Here is an 11788-nt window from a genome sequence, read left to right on the forward strand (position 1 = left end):
CCATGCTCAAAGAATTACTTCATGGATTTTATCACGAGTAATTTTGAGACGATAATATGTTATATTCTTAAAACGAAGATATATGAGTTGTGGTTTACAAGTCAATTGTGCATTGATAATACCTAAACACATCAGTAACTTGATGTTATAAAACGTATTGTTGAACATGATTTGATGAGTAATAGTACAAGCATACAAGTCAAAGTTTATTTGTTCCTTTTGCCCTAACAGGAAAAACGATATCTTAGGGCCCCTCGATGATTTGATGTCGACATCTGAAGTGCTTGGCAAAACCCAGACTAAATTGATGTGTTCAATTAGAAGTCTGAATACAGTCGTCATATACCGGGAAACAAAATTTTGGACAATGAGATTCATTTCATTTCATGTCTCGTGTCCATATGATATCTTGTAGAACGAAGGAATATATGATCACTTATCTTAGGACACGTAACTGATTGGGTCAGAGTTCAAACGGCTTTTGGTAGCTACAATTTGCTGATCAATTCGGTAGTCATACTGGTAGTTATAGTTACAGACTTATCCAAGTGGGATATTGTTGGATTTGGTGTCTAAGCCATTAACTATAATTGGTATAAACTTGAATTGATGGTAACACAGTCCTTTTGGGTTGCCCTCAAACCTAGCAATTGAATAGAATAACTTTTAGAGAGAGAGAGAGACTGATTTATTAATTTATTATATGGTTAATAAATTAATTAGAAATCAAAATAAATAATTTGTTAATATATTATGAGAATAATATATTAATTAGAAATAGTATTATTTAAATAATAATTAATCATAAATTAATTGGAATTAATTTTGGGATTAATTGGATTAGTTAAAAATAAAATGACTAAAGGTTACAATGTTCAATAGTTAAACATCGAGCAATTCTAGAAGCTCCCTTGGTGGGGGACGAATTCTAGAAGGCTTTCTAGGGTTTCCTTGGGCTTTAAGGGTACCTTAGATGCTTTAGGGAGGAAGTAAAGGGATTAGGGTTATCTTGGAGAGACATGCCTTATCCAACACCTTCCTAGACTCCTATATAAACACCTAAGGGTTTAGAATTTCGTTCATGCTCTTTCTAGAGGCATAAGGCCGAAATTTCTACTTCTCCTCTCTCTCTCTCTCTCTCTCTCTCTTCAAGCTCCTTGGTTGCTAGGGTTTGGGTGTGAACCATTAAAGGCACGACACTTGTGGTGCTTGCTACCAAAGGTTTTCAAGAAGGATTCAAGATTTTTTACAATAACAATCTTTAAGGTTAGTTTTCTTGTCTTATGAATTAGTTTGTTCATAGGAAAGTTTTGTAAGTTAGTGTTCATAGTATGTTGCTATATGTGAAAGACATAGATCAAACTAGGTTGCATGTGCCCTAATCAATTGAATTGTTTAATTGTTTTTCCGCTTAAGGCATTGTAGATGTAACCCCAAAAACCCATAAATATATGGAAAAACAAGGAAAACTCTCAGGACATGTCTGTTTGATATTATAAGTAATATAGCATGGTCATATGGTTTAATTGATGCAATTTCACATTGGAGGGTGGTAGGATCTTTGATTATCAGATCTTGAGTAGAAATGTGTTATTGTGGAACAGAAACATAGTATTGAACTTGCTGCTTTTTGTGCTTCTGCTGTTTCTTGTGTTTCTTGGATTTGGAAGGTTAGGGAGCCTCAAAATCACTTATTAGAATATTAGTGGTATAGGTAACTGGTTGATGTTGTTGCTCACTTGGAGGTTCTTAGGTAGGAGCATCATGGGTTGATGTTAGGGAGAGAAGTTGAGTTGACTATGAAACACGTGGTTTCTTTGTACCTTGAGAGGATGATGATTTAGAGTTCTTTCTCTTTGAGCTTGATGTAGCAGAAATAGTTGGTTCACTAGTACAAAAATGACATACGGTCACACTTTCCGAAAAACGGCCTGTCATACTTTTTATTAAAAGTGTGGCCAAAGGTCATTAAAAAAATTTACAAATTGTTTTTGGATACATTTAAATTAGTTTGTGTGGCCATTGTATAGATAATCAAAACTTTAACCACACTTAATTATACCAAATGTGACAAATATTAGTCACACTCGAACATTGAGGCCATAGGTCACAATCAGCCATAGGTATCGATTAAGATTGTCATACTTTTTTTTATAAGAGACAATAGATAAACGTATTGTGACAAGAGGCAGTTGTATGTGTGTCTATAACCTGGTGCCTTTTTAGACACATAACAGACAAAGTAGCTAAAAGGTGATACATATGGTCACACTAAATATTTGTGTATACATAGGGCGGTTCAGTACTAGTTGTACTTAGTTAACGCAAGAAAAGAAAACAAGTTAGTATTGGTTGTTTATGGTCATGTACCTTTTATTATGTGTGTCAAAATATGATGAATTGGCTTTGAGAAGAAACAAATATTGTGAGTGTAGGTAACATTTAGTTATGATTACAGCTATTATATGTGTCTATATGTAAATATAGTTATAAAAGAACAATAATGTCTTATCGGTATAATTAGGGGTTGTTCATTGAATATGTTGTTGTAATTATGTAATGTTCATTCTGGTTGTACTATTGTATTTGTATGTTTAAAGAATAGTCTTCATAAAATGAAAACTTGTTGCTGTAAAACTGAAATTGTTTCCTGGTTAAGTTATTATACAAAAAAATGACAATTTTAGACTTTTTGGAAGACTCATAAATTTGACCATTTTTATCTTTGATATCATTTGGCAGAATAAAAAATGAACAAAAAGGTCAACCATACCATTTTAAAAAAGTACATTGTTTTTTTTGCAATTAAAGGGTTGTATAAATTAATGAAAAAAATTGAATGGTAGTTTTGTAAAGTTACCTCAACAGAAAAATTTTCTGAAAAAACCAGAAATAATAATAATAATAATAATAACAAAAACAAATAACAATACAGTTGTATTGAATAAGAGCTATAAGAAAAGACCAAATTGCCATTTTTGTCATCTATTCTTTTAATTGCACCAGATCATACACCATTAAAAAATGAAAAGAATACAACTTTCTTTAACAGAAAAGTATGATAAATAAATGAAAAAAAGACAACTTTGTCTAACATTGCATAACGAAAGTACATTGCTATAATATGCGGTTTATGTTATAACATGTCATCCACAATTACAGTAAAAAACTGAAAAAAATTAACTTTGTGTTATAACAATATTGCACCAGAAAAGTTTGATGGTATAATATGGTAAAAAGATATTAAGGAAAGTACATCGTCATTTTTTGTCATTTTCTTATTCTCCACGTAACGCTAGGATCAAGGTTTGGCCTTTCCCTTCTACAAACAAAAATAAAGATCATTATATGTTAAAAGAAGGAAAAATATTATCGCTACAAATGTAATTCATGACATTACGAAACACATATCGTACCTATAATAATACCATGACAATCAGTACGAAAATAATCATTTTCCTTATGCAAGTCAAGTGTGTCTACACATGGCAATATATTATCATTATAAGGAACTATAATACTAAATTCTTCATCTACATCCTCATATGTGTCTCTGTAATTTTTGGGAGGTGTATTGAAGACAATAGACATTTTTTGATCGCGCGGGTCTGTCACGTAAAATACTTGTTGTGCTTGTGAGGCCAATATGAAGGGATCACCTTTATGGCCTAATCTTTTTAGTTCAACTAGTGTGTACCCCAATTTATCCCTTTTTACCCCATTTCTACTGTCAAGCCAGTCACACATGAAAATTGAAATTTTTTAAAATGATAATCTAGTACCCATATCTCTTGTAAAACACCATAATAAGTGTTTTTGGCATATGTTACAACTTCTTTACTGATGTGTGTGTCAGTTGCAATGACACTAACCCCACTGTTTTGGTAAACTTTACCTTCACGAGCTTTTGTACGAAAAGTATATCCATTAATAGCATATACATCGTATTTAATAATGTTCTTATTGGGTCCATGTGAAATCCATCTCATTGTCTCTGTTATACTTTCTCTACAGACCCCTAACTCTCTCTCTACCTCAATAGTAATTAGATTATGAATTTAAGATATAAAGAAATACATAACAAAGAACACAACATATATGAAAACAATATACCTCCTTTCGTAACCAATGACCAAATGTATTACTGTGCTCTTGCTCTACATGTGCCTTTCGTTTAGTAGGGTGTTGATGTTGCAAAAATTCCATGTGTCGTCTGTCAATACGTTAATGTTAATATTATAACAAAAAAACATACATGTAAAAAAAACTTACTTGATATACGGGAGTATTTCAGTTGTATTTTGCAATTCAAAGAAATGTGCTTTGCTGAATAGTTCTGCAGAAACTTCTACCGATTTAGCAGCTGATAGAGGAGTATCGTCCGTAATAGAACTACTATCTACACCTTTATGAATTCCACATGTGTTATGATTGTCAGGTGGAATACCAGCAGTATCCATCTTTTTGAGGAATTCACTAAAACACTCAATCGTCTCTTCTGCAACATTCTCTTCTGCTATGCATCCTTCTAGTCTATTTTTGTTTCACACATTCCCCTTAATAAGCTTCATAAACCTTTCGAACGGGTACATCCATCTAAAGAATATTGGACCGTATAATTTTACTTCCCTAGTTAGATGAACGGTTAAATGAATCATCACATCAAAAATGATGGTGGAAAGTGTTTCTCAAGAAGGCATAAGGTTACACATAACTCCTCTTGCAACTTATCGAGCTCATCCAGTTTGATTTCTTTGCTACATATTGTTTTGAAAAACAAACAAAACCTTGTAATAGCAACTCTGGTGGGTGGATGCATAATAGATCGAATTGCTATGGGCAAAAATTGTTGCATGAGCATGTGATAGTCATGTAATTTTAGTCCGATCAGCTTCCTATCATTCAGACTCACCAAACTAGAAAAATTAGAACAATACTCTTGAGGAACCCTTAAGTTGTATAAAGTCTCACAGAATTTGTCTTTATAGCAATCATCTAACTTTACATCAATGGAAACTTTATAGCAATCATCTTCTTGAGGAACTCTGCAACTGCAACTCCCGATACACAATTGATTTCCATGAAATCTGCAACAGTAGTATATACTAACTTTACAGTTTACAATACTTTTAATTTATCCTTTATATTAAAATATAATTTTACATATATGTCTTAAATCTTTATATTAGGCAAATACAAAACCCACCAGAAAAGCTGTTGAGTCTAAGACTGCCACTATCAATCCTGACATACCAACAGTTTCACCAAATAAACCCCTTCACCAGGTCAGTGTTTTTTTACATGTTGAATATACATTTCTGTCTTTTTTTTCTGATTCTAATATTACTTATCATTGTAGCCAATCAAGTGTAGTCTATCATATCCGTATAAAAGGAACATCGTTGCTCGTGGTACCATTCACTTATCATCAGAAAGGCAATTCATTCATGGAGTTCCTTTAGAAGATGATTGCTATAAAGTTTCCATTGATGAAGTGGTAATAAAACATGAATTTCTACCCCATAAAACTGGATAATTCACATTAGATGAGGATGCATATAAAAGTTTTGTTCCATTGCCAAAATACCTTGTGCAAACCGAGTCAAAGGTTTGTTTAATTATGTTCACTACTTTGTGCATTACACTTTATTTTCTTCATAAAGTAGTATACTAACTTTTTGATGAACTCATTTTTTTTGTTTCAATGTTGTTGTTATAGGTACCAGAAATTATATCACATCAAGAACATCAACATCAAAACTCAAAGAAAAGGAAACCAACTTACATATCATCTGATGCCCTTCTCAAGAAGACAAGGAGCAATACAAATAAGATGAATTCCTAGTTATGTTTAGATTTTGGTTTATGATGTGTTTGATTTTTTTACCATTATTTAAATTCTTGAAATTAGGACAATTTTTTTTTTGGTATTTTAATTAGGAATTTAATGTATGGATTTGGATTTCAATTATTACTAATATCAAATTATGAATTTTGTTTTTGTTTCATATTGTTGTGTTTGGTTACTTAAATTTAAATTATTTTGATGTGTCTACAATGTAGAAAAAGTAAAAATAAATATTAAATTAAAGTGGCTTTAATATAAATTTGGCCATGTTTTATAGGTTTTCAATGTCTCTAAAATTATACAATGGTTACTTTACATCATTTTTTAACGTGTGGCTAAATGGTTAATAATAGCCATAATATACAAGAATTATGAGTCTACAGTTGTTTTAAAATGATGTTTATTCTAAAGTTTTTGTGACTAAGTTAAACAATAACAACATGAAAAACAATTTATGTGGCAAATAAATACCATAATTGATTGTTGTTGTGACTAAATACTAACAAATCGTCACTTACGAAATTAATTATATGTGTCCATTTACCGAACATGGTCATGTTCACCGTAATTATATGTATCTAAAATATACCCAATAGTCTTAATACGATACGGAATAGTCCTTAATTTTAACAAAATGTGTGTCTTTATAATACTTATGATTGTATTTCACTTAATTGTGTGTATCTATACGATAGGCTATAGTCACAAAAGTTGATTGTTTTTTGTGACTAATTATTAGGAATTCGCCACTTATGGAATTAATTACATGTTGCCATTTAGCAAACATGGTCATGCTCACCGTAATTACATGTTTACAAAAGATACACAATAGTCTTAATAAAATTTAAACTGTGTGACAATAGAAAAGAAAACAAGTACACTAAAAATCATGAATGTCGCAAGTTGGTGATATATAGTCACCACAGTTACTAAATAAATGTGTCTACTGACGGTTTAACGCTACAATATTCGATATTTAAAGAACAATTTTTCATACACATTTGCCACACTTTTATAATACGACCACATGTTTTCATTTCATTCGGACACTACATTTTAAGGTGACCATAAGACCCATACGATGGCGCCACCTTCCGTCACACTTTCAGTGAAAAAATAAAATGTCACTATACGCATATGGTCACACTTTTTTGGTGTGTCTATAGGTCATATTTGTACTAGTGGTTGTTGACTAGAGAAAGAAGCTTTTCTCTGTGTATCTCAGAAGAACAAGATTATACTTGGGAAGTAATCTTAGAAGGTGTTTTGGAATGGGTGTAAGTAAGGGTGCATCAACATGATGATCCTTGAATTCAAGTTTTGTTGAATAGTACTTCATATGATTTGTAGTTGGCAAGCCAAGCCATGTTGCTTCTATCCTAATTCAATAAGCATAGCTCACCACCGGTAAAACTAAATCTATGAGCTCCTACTGATAGTTCCATGAAATTATGTCGAAAAGATATCTCCCATGTTAATATTTTTGTCTTGAAGATGTTGAATACTAAAATCTAGTTTTGAGCAGATACAAAGGTTCTAGATTCTAATTTTCCAGAAAAGCCTCTTCAAACACGTTGGGTGAGGTAACCCCAGGTGGTGTTTAAATGGGATTTGTTGGAATAAGTTGACACACTTGTGGCTCCAAACTTGGTAATCATTCCGACAATTTGATCATTAGCAACAAATTCATATTGGATATATATATATATATATATATATATATATATATATATATATATATATATGTGTGTGTGTGTGTGTGTGTGTGTATGTATCGGAGTTGTAAAAATCTCTCTAAGCAGCTGCTTAGGTGACGCCTAGGAACTAGGCGTCCCCTTATTGTCTATGATTAATGCTAATTGCTCGAGTTAATCAGAGTCAGTCCTGGGAAGTCTAAGCAGTTTAGGCGGTCTAAGTCGGTCAAAAAGTCAGATAGTAAAAAATTTCAAAATAAGTCCCCGATTTGTCGAAGTTATCATAATTGATAACTATATTATGAGGGTTGATGATAAAATTGTGTGAAAGACCTTAGATTAGTCTGAAAATTATGATATATGATGATTTAAATATTTACACAATTGAATATGTCAAAGTTTTTTCGTTACTTACTAATTTTGTTAGGATGTATATGAAACGTCCCAAATTTCAAACCAATTTTTTTCATTTTGAAAATCAAGGAAACCATACCATTCTTTCAAACAAGTAAATATTCAAATGTTTTTAAAACATAAATAACATTGTTAATATCATAATGCGAAAAATCTTGAAAACATAACAGCAGATGCGATACAATCATGTCGTGCTCTTCCTGAACCGAAGAAAAGACCTGCAACATTTAAACTTAAAACCATACGCACAAAGCTTGGTGAGTTCCCCAATATACCACATACCATACATAACAACACATATCATGTGAATGTTGTGGTCCTTCCACAGTCTTACAATCACTTACGTTGTTGCAGCCTGAAGAAGTGATGAATCAAGTATAAATCAAATCAGAGTAAAACAAATGTAGTTTGAACACGAGATGTAAATATGATCTGGTTTCAGCTCTATTATGCTTTCAAATCTTACAGAGAGAATGTAGACAAGTTCGTACAAAGACTCTTATCTAACTCTAAGTAATGTCCCTATTTATAGGAAACATGAAAGCACACAAAAAATTACAAGGACTATACTTCTAAGCTTCGTTACAAAAATGCCTTATAAAATAACATTAAGTATTTGACATATTACAACAGATCTTCGACCCTTACAATCTCCCCCTTTGTAATAATGTCGACCTTCTTCAGATCATAAGAATCTATATGGCATACAACATCACCCTTCGAATTTCCGTGTACCAAGAAATAATCTTCTTCAGCTCCTTCTTATCCCCAATATTATTTTTCGAACAGTTATTCATACGAACAATAAAGTTCGTATACTGGGACGTAGTGTACCTCTCTACTTCGCATGCCTGGAACAAAAATCTCTTGGCCTTCCCATTCTTATCTTTCCCTGCGAAGACCAATCCAAATGGCTTGAAGCATATCTCCCCATCTGCATACTTCTTTAACTCCACTTGAGACTTCGTTGGTTCCATGGGAGCTTTTACTTCCAATACCTTTGCATTTGCCAACTCCACATCAGTTAGGGCCAAACATTCATAATAGTTGTCTATGAATATTTTGATGTGAGCAAGACCAAGACGAAAAACTTTTGGATCTGTTTCTCGAAGATACGAAGCATCTTTATCTTTCAAAAGAAATGCACCTTGTATAAGATCATACAATTTCATCAAAGGAAAATCAGCCACAGAGAAATCGGACATTCGACCATTCGCCCTTGTAACATAGTAACGAAAATTCTGCATCATGTTCTCAAACATGACATCCTTCTTAATACCGATCACCTTCTTTATCTTCACAAGTGACCATATTTCCTCTGGATCTTTCCCAAGAACAGCATGAAACCTGAGTTTCATATATGTGTAGTCATCATCATTATCAAATTTCTCAGCAATTTTGTACTGAGACATGATACACATCATTTCATTGATCGGAAAGTCAAGTTGACTCATATCTGTATTCGAAACCATATAGCTCTGCTTGGGCTTCTTCTGAAAAGCATACATATGATTATATGCAACTTTTTCTTCGATTGTTTCATAGTTGTAATGCTTGCTTGGATCACCCTTGTTCATTTCATGTGGATCATTTGCACGAAGACTCAAAATACTTTGAACCACTCTTAATTTCTCCAACTCAGCTTCAGCTTCAGCTTTCTTCTCCTCTTTTGACTTTTTAATGACAATTGTTTTCCCTTTGTCTTTGAGAGAAGAGATATCAACAATTTATTTTGGCTCCGAACTACTACCACCTTCAACAGAAGAACCAATCATAATTCCTTTAGAAATTGGTCTTGTAATTGGCATCGTGGTAACAACCGTTGAAGTAACAGGCCCAAAATTTGAGACTATTGGCTTTGTTGATGGGATCTTTGTTTGAAATTTTTTTCCAACAGTCTTAATAGCTTCATGCGAAACCTCAGCAACCTTCTTTTCTCCCCTTTGCACCCCTGTGACAACAGGTGGGGCATCCGTTGGTAACAAGCTCGAAATTTTGGACAATGGAGCTAACTGTTTGTGTAGAACAACTTCAAATTGAACAAACTTCTGAGACAGGAACTCAGGAGTAATTATCGAGGATGGAACAGGCTAGTCCACGAGTTCTTTCAACTCCTTTAACAAACGAAGAACTTCAACAAAGCTTTGACTATCATCTGTAGAAAGTTGAGTAATTTGAGGACTCAAATTTTCGTACAATTTTACAAACTTTGTGACGGCATCACAAATGATATCCATCTTTTGATTGTAGAGACGCATAATCTTTCTGAACAACATCAATCTCTTTCACCATGTCTTTACGAAGTTCTTGAAGCTTGAAGTTTACATCTTCTCGCACCTTCTTCACATCTTTAACAAAAAAGACATGTCTTTCTTTAGCCATCCTTCGAAAATCTTGAACTTCACCCAGAAAATTCGAAGATTGAGACTTCATCTGTAATTCATTACTCTTATCATTCTGATCCAACTTCTCCATTAATCGTGATTCAGAGTCTGCAATCAATCCATAACATTTTGTAAGCAGTCTGGCTTCGACAACTTTCGGTATACAATCGATTTCCAAGCTTGACACAGACTGACTTCCCCCCATATCAGCTTGAGATTGAATAATCGAATTCAATTTCTTGTTAAGAATCTTGAATTGCTTCATAGACATTAACATGTGATCTGGAAAATTTTCTTCCTCATCATCAAATTCCAAATCATCGAAGGTTCCTCCAAAACCGCCGTCGTCAGTATCAGTTTCAGGTTCACCAACATATTTGGGTGGATCAGTAGATTGTGATGAGAAAAGTGTAGTAAACGGATTTTGAATAACATGCTCAAACGTAGGTGAGTTTGTGGTGTTCGAAACAGGTATGATATAAGGTGGAATGGAATCTTTGTTTGCGAATCTCCTTCACCCATATTGACATTTACATTCGTATCAGATACGCGTATAGTATTGTCTGAAGTTCGAACCTCCTCAGTAACTGACTCGGTTAACGAAACTTCGAGTGGTATGACCTCAGTCTTCTCAGGAGTCGATTGTTGTTTGGAAAGAGTAGCTTCGGGAGTTTCAGGAACTTTCTCATCTTCGGACGATTCCTCTTGAATAACCAACTTTCGTTTCTTTATCTTCTTCTTGGAAATATGTTTGGCCACATCTTCAGCTCTTCGTTTCTTTGATGAAGGAGAAACAGGAGCTGGAACCTCACGAATAAGGACCCCTTGGTGATTAATATGTGGTTTTCGAACCATTGTAGGAGAAAACCTAGAAGAACCATCTGTAGACATCCGTGAACCACGAGTCATCTTCTTTAGCCTTCGAAAAACACCAGATTTCGACGAAATTATTTCTTTAGCTTGTTCATCAACAACAGGCTCAACAGGCTTGATCAAAATAGTCGAAACTTGTTCCTCTGTTGTAGACTGTTTCTTTGGAGACTTCTTGGACTTGGATTCTGGCACATGCTTCTCAGGTCTAGCCTTTGCATCCTTCTTCGAATGTTTCAATTTCTTAAAAGGACCAACATCCTCTTTGGATAACAACTTTCTAGTTTCATCATCAGGATTGACAGTCTTCAAATACTCAACTAACACCGAATTAGTTGGATCAACCCGTTTTAACATTGCGTTAGGAATTCTAGCAATTTTCGAAAAGACCTCAGCATCATCTGTAACTTCCTTGGGAAAATGATATTTCAAGAAATCCGCCTTCTCTTCACCTGCTGGTACTTCAATTCCTTCTTTGTCATAAACATACCGAAGAATCAAACTCCAGTATCGTGCACAAGAAATTCCTTGAATCACATTAGTGTTCTCCACACTTTTCTGAAACTCCTTCCACATTT

Source organism: Lactuca virosa, chromosome 6 (genome assembly GCF_052849685.1).
Source record: "Lactuca virosa cultivar CGN04683 chromosome 6, Lactuca_virosa_CGN04683_v6, whole genome shotgun sequence".
In the NCBI taxonomy this organism is placed as follows: domain Eukaryota; kingdom Viridiplantae; phylum Streptophyta; class Magnoliopsida; order Asterales; family Asteraceae; genus Lactuca; species Lactuca virosa.